The following is a 7248-nucleotide window of genomic DNA, read 5'->3' on the forward strand; positions in this document are numbered from 1 at the left end:
AAGTCATATGATAAAGAAAACAAGGGTGTTTGGAACAAGAAAAAAATCTCAAATTTCTATTTGCTATTCTAAAAATCTTTGCATTTGAGTAGAAATGTTTGTTGAGATTTCAATTCAACAATAGCATAATTCAATACAACAATAGCATAATGCTAAATTTATGTGCTTGTTTTTCCTACTATATTGTTAAGTTATAGAACATTGGCTATGAATACAACAATATAATCATATATTTTTCTGAGACAAGAATACAAACAGGAGAGGCAAAGACACCAGTTCCAGGGGCATGTTCCTAAAGCAATGCAAAACCCTATTACTAGTTCTGAAGTGGTGTTTGAATTATTAATGACCGCTGAGGGCAAGATACTTAAACAGTGCCATACTGTAGTAGTTCTAAATACTTAAGAAAACATGTAAAGAAAAAAACAATGTTTTATATACGATTAATGAGATTTCCTAATGCAGCGGTCATCGCCTTAAAAGACTTTAGTTCCAACCCCATTCAGGTGTTGCTTGATTGGGGCTGGAGTTGAAATCTGCAGGATGGTAGTTTCCAGGAGCAGGGCTGAGACCCCTGCATTAGAAAATCTCATTAACCTCGTGTAATAACAATGTTAGCCAATGAAATGTCATCAATAACATAGTAAAGAATACATGAGTATTTGTCACAAAGGTGTTGAATGTAGGTCTATCCACACTTTATTTGACCAGTTTTCAAAAAAAGGTTCAGTTAAAGGACATTGAAAACAATGTGTAACAACTTTGTTTTTTTGTTTTTTTTTCTTTTCTTAATTAAACTTGTTGGCAACTTTTGCATTATATGTAATATTCCATTTGCCATACTGTAGTGTGCCCTTTGTGTGTGCTGTTTCATAGTGGTTAGTAAATAATAAAATGATTTATCCAGTAATAAAAACTTGTCATGGTCATTTTATTATGAAAAAAAGAAACTATGCTTGGAACCAAACGCTTGTGACTGCATTGTGGGCCTGGTGCAATGCCACACATGGGATGTGGCAGAAACTGAAGAATTGACCCTGCACTGCTGACCTGACTGCTAGGCATCCTCTTTGTTTGTACTTTCGCTGGACATGTTCATATGTGGACTCAATAAATACAATTTTGCAACTGTAGTGACACTCGATGGACAAGCAGAAATTTTGCCAAGAATATTGCCTAAGTTTCTGTGCCAAAGTCCTTGCTACTGGTATCTATATGTAAGCTATAGTTGATGTATAACATGTCCATAGACATTTTTATCAATTTTTTTGATTCCATATAGTCTAACCAATTAACATGAGCTAACGAATGTTGCATACATAATACATGCATAATAAAGCAGAAGCACTTTATTTTAAAGGTTTCCATAATACAGAGTAATTATTAAGGTCTTAGTAGGAGCCATTGTAATGTAAATAAAATAAAATGTACTCACTCATGTAACCAAGTTATGGAACTTATGTAACCAAAAGATTGTCATATGTGTGTTGCAGACTTTGGACAATGTAATTATAAATTCAAGTACACAGACTTAAGCTACTTTAAAAAAAAAAGTGTATCAAGATTATACTTATGTGTACTTCATGTTTATCTATTACAGTATACCCTTACCTAGCTGCACCTTTGTTTGATTTAACCCATTAGTACACAGCTTAAATCCATGTAATAATACTTTCTATTTACATTAAAATTACAGAATTTTACACAGACATAAGCTAATAAAAATAAAGTGTATCAATACTGTACTCAAGTGTAAGTAGCTGTGTAACAGACTTAGTACATACTGTGAAATATCAGTAGCTGCTTATTACATCCACATAATTACAAACTTTAATTATACGGTGTTCCATTCTTTAGTTACGTGTACAGTTTATTTCATGTAAGTACAATGGCTACATCTAAGTACCTAATTAAGTAATTACACCTTAAAAATAAAGTGCTCCAAAAAATTACTTTTAAAGAGAATTTTATTCAATGTAGAAAAACTAAGAGTAAAAGACAGGAAAAAATAGTAGGGTAGACAGGAAAGAAGGACAGGAAGATGTCTTGACAGACGCAACCCTTAGTCAATGCAGGTAGAGGGTGAAAGTTCATAGGCATGATGGAGTTCACAGACGGCCTCCTTAGCCATGATTTGGCAGGACGGGGGAATTACAAATGGCCTCCGGCAGCCGTAACAGGGCAGGACGAGGATTCAGGGATGCCTTTCAGAGCCGTGACACCAACCTGATGACTAGACACCACTGACACCTCTGAAGGTTCTCTACGCTTGATATCAGTCTGGTAAATTAAAGAACTGACCTCAAAGTTCTGGGTGCAACAGAAGTGAGACAGGGCGCTGTTGGGGCTGGGCATTTTGTGAAATAGATCCGTTGTCGCAACCTGCTTGTCTGCCATTGCAGTCACAGCCACAGTGAATAAAGGGCCAATGCACAACAAAGCATAGTCCATAAATTCAGTGATGAACGTGGACCCTTGCTTCTCACCTTATGTTTTAGTGGTTGTGACAGCTGTGTGAGTGCAATCAGTGTAAGGGCTGATGGGAAATGCAGTCCAGGTTGTAGGTTGCAACATTCTGTGTGGTGTGAGAATAATGGGAGAGTGACATCTGGTGGTGAGCAAATGAAATTCCATTGACTGAGTTCATGACACTAATAAATATCTTTACGTGCAACAATCTTACAGCAATAATGTATTTTTAGAAGGCCTTGGTTTATGCGGATAAATGTATCACTGTACATCTCTTTCTGTTTCTGGCAACTCAAACCATGCAACTTTTAATTTTAATATTATCTATAGTTTTGTAAACTTTGTCATATAAAAAGAATGGTGTGACAATAAGCACTTCCTACATCTTTGATTTTAAAATGTTAAAAAAAATTTGATGAACCAAAATTAATCTCAATTTAAAAGCATTTATTATTTGAATTATTTGTGCAGGAAACCAGTTTTAGATTCCTCTTTGAACAAACTAAAACAATCATGTTGTCAAATTGTGTAGGTTTTACAGGTTTCATGTAGTGTTGGATCTGATCAATTGGCAGGAACACGAATGGCAGCTTAAACTGAACACAAGTAAAAATTTGACCTGTATGCACAGAGTGACATGGACGGTCAGTAATTTATTACATAACTTAGGAGAAAAGAAAGCCTTTAGAGAGCTTGTTAAAACTGTTTTCAGTGTTTGTGGACAATGCAATTAGCATGAGACCAGTGTCCATATATAGCAAACCAAATCAAACCTTTGCAAAACACTACAGGAGACATGCCAACAGAGATCATGGTAAGATTTCAATTGGTTTGGTAACTGGAGAAAGAAGATGGGGAAAAAAATGTATGCTTTTAAATATTTTAACATTCTATTTCCCTAAATATCTTTCCAGGTGCAACCATTACTGGAGAATCAGACCAGTGTTTTAATATTTACACTCTCAGGTCTTAATGAAACAATGGAAAACAGATATGTATTTTTTTCTTCACAGCACTGTTTTATCCACTTGGCGGGTGTTTTGTAACGAACAATAATTTTCACTATAATCTCATATAAGAGCTTCATGAGCCGATGTATGTGTTTATATGCAATTTGTGTATAAATGCGATTTATGGCACTGCTGGATTCTACCCTAAATTCATGTATGATTTATTATCCGAAGAGCATGTGATTTCTTATTCTGGATGTATGATTCAGATATTTGTAATTTATTCATCTGCCCTGTGTGAAGTTTCAACACTAACAGTGATGGCATATGACAGGTATGTGGCAATATGCAGACCACTGGAGTATCATTCAATAATGACCAATCAGAGAGTTCTTCAATGGATCCTTTTCTGCTGGCTGGCCCCCATTTTTTCTATCACTGTTCTAATTGTATTAACATCTAGACTCATTTTATGTGGCTCTACTATTGAAAAAGTTGTATTGTGAGATTTGGGCAGTTGCAAAACTTTCTTGTTTTTCTACAACATTAAATAATGTGTTTGGGTACTCTGTTATTCTAGTATATTATGACATGGTGTATTGATTTATTTCTCTTATGTTCAGTTGATAAAAACTGCTTGAAGTCAATAGAGGGCAGGCACAAATTTATACAAACATGTGTACCACATTTGCTTTCACTGATCAACGTAACTCGTTGCATTTTTGTTTGATGTACTGTACAGTCGTTATGGCTCAAAAAAATGTGCCACAAGGTGTGCGTACTCATGGCCATGGAATTCCTACTCATACCACCTATTTTAAATCCGCTTATATATGGATTAAATCTGACAAATCAGTATTTACAGCAAGTTATTCACCTGTTTTTTAAGAAAAAGTTGGAATATCTAAGTGACTATTTCAGCAATTCAGAAAACATGACACTTTCTTTGTTGGTTCAACGGAGTGCTTGAGTTAACCAACCTGATAGCTTTTATATAGTCATGTCAGCACCAAACATAAATAATTACTCATAAAATAATATCGTATTATTCATTACAATAAAACATTTTTCTGCATAAGATTTGCTACATGATACATCAATACTGAATTAAATTCATGATCAGCCATGACCAACTGTTTCAGTTTTCAGCTATATAGCCGTGGTATAATATGTGGTTTGTGATTGTTGTTTGTTTTTCATTTTTTCAACTGTAATAGCAAAACTAAGAAGAAAACAAAAATAAAACAAAAGATACTCATGTTGCTAACATTTTAAAAATGGTACACCATTGCTGTTATTGACAATAAATAAAAATTCACTTTTATTTAAATGTGAGAAAAATGCGCGTTAATGTAAAGCTTTTACTTTTATTTACCCAAGTCGTTTCTCTGTAACTTAATAATTATGCAGAAAGGGCTACATAATATGTTATCCAATAAGGAAAATCTAAGAGAAACCTTCACAATTTTGGGAGCATTCTTACCCTCTGTTTATTTAATCCAGCTAATCAAAATTTGAATCAAGAACTACCTCAGCCAAAGACGAGATCAACTGAAATAAAATAAGACATTAAATATTTCAAGATCTGATTAAAAACTGCTTCATTAGCTTCATATTACTAACCAGATTGCCTTTTTCCATCATACTTTATTTTATTATTATTATTGTTATATTAAGAATTAACAGATGTTATTAGATTTCATTTTGACATCACCATCAAAGAGACCAATGATAGGCTCTTGACCCTGGACGTTATCTCTCCAGTTGCTAATACTGTGTTTGTAAAACACACTAAATAGGGGCCACAAAAATTCCTGAGAAAACAATGAATGTGATTTGATGATAACATAACCATGACCGCTTGTCAACGTGGCATTCTTGTCGGTACTTGTGAAACGCCCTCAGTAGTCCAACTTAAAGATCCCATCTAGCTGGCACAGTTTAAATTATTCCTTCTTGCGCGCCGCACTTGAGGATGCATTGGAAGGTGACTTGTGCGAATTTAATACGCTTCATAACTCCAGAATTTTGGACACTCTAAAATTGCAAAGAAGTTAAGAGAGCCAAACGATCACTGTGCAGTCAGCACTTTCGCATACCTGTTGATAGCAGCCCTGAATATATGCGAAAATATGCTGCTAATAATTATATACACACACACACAGTCAGGTCCATAAATATTGGGACATCGACACAATTCTAATATTTTGGCTCTATACACCACCACAATGGATTTGAAATGAAACTAACAAGATGTGCTTTAACTGCAGACTGTCACTTTAATTTGAGAGTATTTACTCCCAAATCAGGTGAACAGTGTAGGAATTACAAGAGTTTGCATATGTGCCTCTTTCTTGTTAAGGGACCAAAAGTAATGGGACAGAATAATAATCATAAATCAAACTTTCACTTTTTAATACTTGGTTGCAAATCCTTTGCAGTCTGGAACGCATAGACATCACGAGACGCTGGGTTTGATGCTCTGCCAGGCCTCTACTGCAACGGTCTTCAGTTCCTACTTCCTGCTTGTTCTTGGGGCATTTTCCCTTCAGTTTTGTCTTCAGCAAGAGAAATGCATGTTCAATCATGTTCATGTGACTTGGCCATTGCATAACATTCCACTTCTTTCCCTTCAAACACTCTTTGGTTGCTTTTGCAGTATAGTTTGGGTCATTGTCCATCTGCATTGTGAAGTGCCGTCCAATGAGTTCTAAGCATTTAACTGAATACGAGCAGATAATATTGCCCAAACACTTCAGAATTCATCATGCTGTTTTTTGTCAGAAGTCACATCATCAATAAATACAATACAACCAGTTCCACTGGCAGCCATACATGCTCACGCTTATGACACTACCACCAGCATGCTTCACTGATGAGGTGGTATGCTCAGGATCATGAGGTGTTCCTTTCCTTCTCTATACTCTTTCCATCACTCTGGTACACGTTGATCTTGGTCTCATCTGTCCATAGGATGTTGTTCCAGAACTGTAAAGGCTTTTTAGGCATTGTTTGGCAAACTCTAATCTGGCCTTCCTGTTTTTGAGGCTCACCAATGGTTTACACTTTGTGGTGAACCCTCTGTATTCACTCTGGTGAAGTCTTCGCTGATTGTTAACTTTGACACACATACACCTACCTCCTGGAGAGTGTTCTTTGGTCTGGCCAACTGCTGTGAAGTTTTCTTCACCAGGAAAGAATTCTTCTGTCATCCATCGCAGTTCTTTCCGTTGTCTTCAGGGTCTTTTGGTGTTGCTGAGCTCACTGGTGTGTTCCTTCTTTTAAGAATGTTCCAAACAGTTGTTTTGGCCCTGCCTAATATTTTTATTGTTAATATTGTTTTGTTTTTTCTACCCAATGATGGCTTGCTTCACTGATAGTGACAGCTATGTGGATCTCAACTTGAGAGTTGACAGCAACAGATTCCCGAATGCAAATAGCACACTTGAAATGAACTCTGGATATTTTATCTGCTCATTGTAATTGGGATAATGAGGGAATAACACACACCTGGCCATGGGACAGCTGAGAAGCCAATTGTCCCATTACCTTTGGTCCCTTAACAAGTAAGAGGCATGTATGCAAACTGTTGTAATTCCTACACTGCTCACCTGATTTGGATGTAAATACCTCAAATACCCTGACAGTCTGCAGTTAAAGGACATATTGTTTGTTTCATTTCAAATCTATTGTGCTGGTGTATAGAGCCAAAAATGTTAGAATTGTGTTGATGTCCCAATATTTATGGTTCTGACTGTATATTAATAAAATAATAAAAATAACATAAGGTAACTTATTTAGTCTTGTTTCCATGATAGAACAAAAACTA

The 7248-nt window shown here is 35.7% G+C and overlaps 1 pseudogene; it reads left to right on the top strand.

Moving 5' to 3' along the window:
* The first annotated feature begins 3265 nt into the window (after positions 1-3265).
* On the top strand, positions 3266-4240 carry LOC122359393 (annotated as a pseudogene).
* The last annotated feature ends 3008 nt before the right edge of the window (positions 4241-7248 follow it).

The sequence above is a fragment of the Puntigrus tetrazona genome, chromosome 15 (genome assembly GCF_018831695.1).
Source record: "Puntigrus tetrazona isolate hp1 chromosome 15, ASM1883169v1, whole genome shotgun sequence".
Classification (NCBI taxonomy): Eukaryota; Metazoa; Chordata; class Actinopteri; order Cypriniformes; family Cyprinidae; genus Puntigrus; species Puntigrus tetrazona.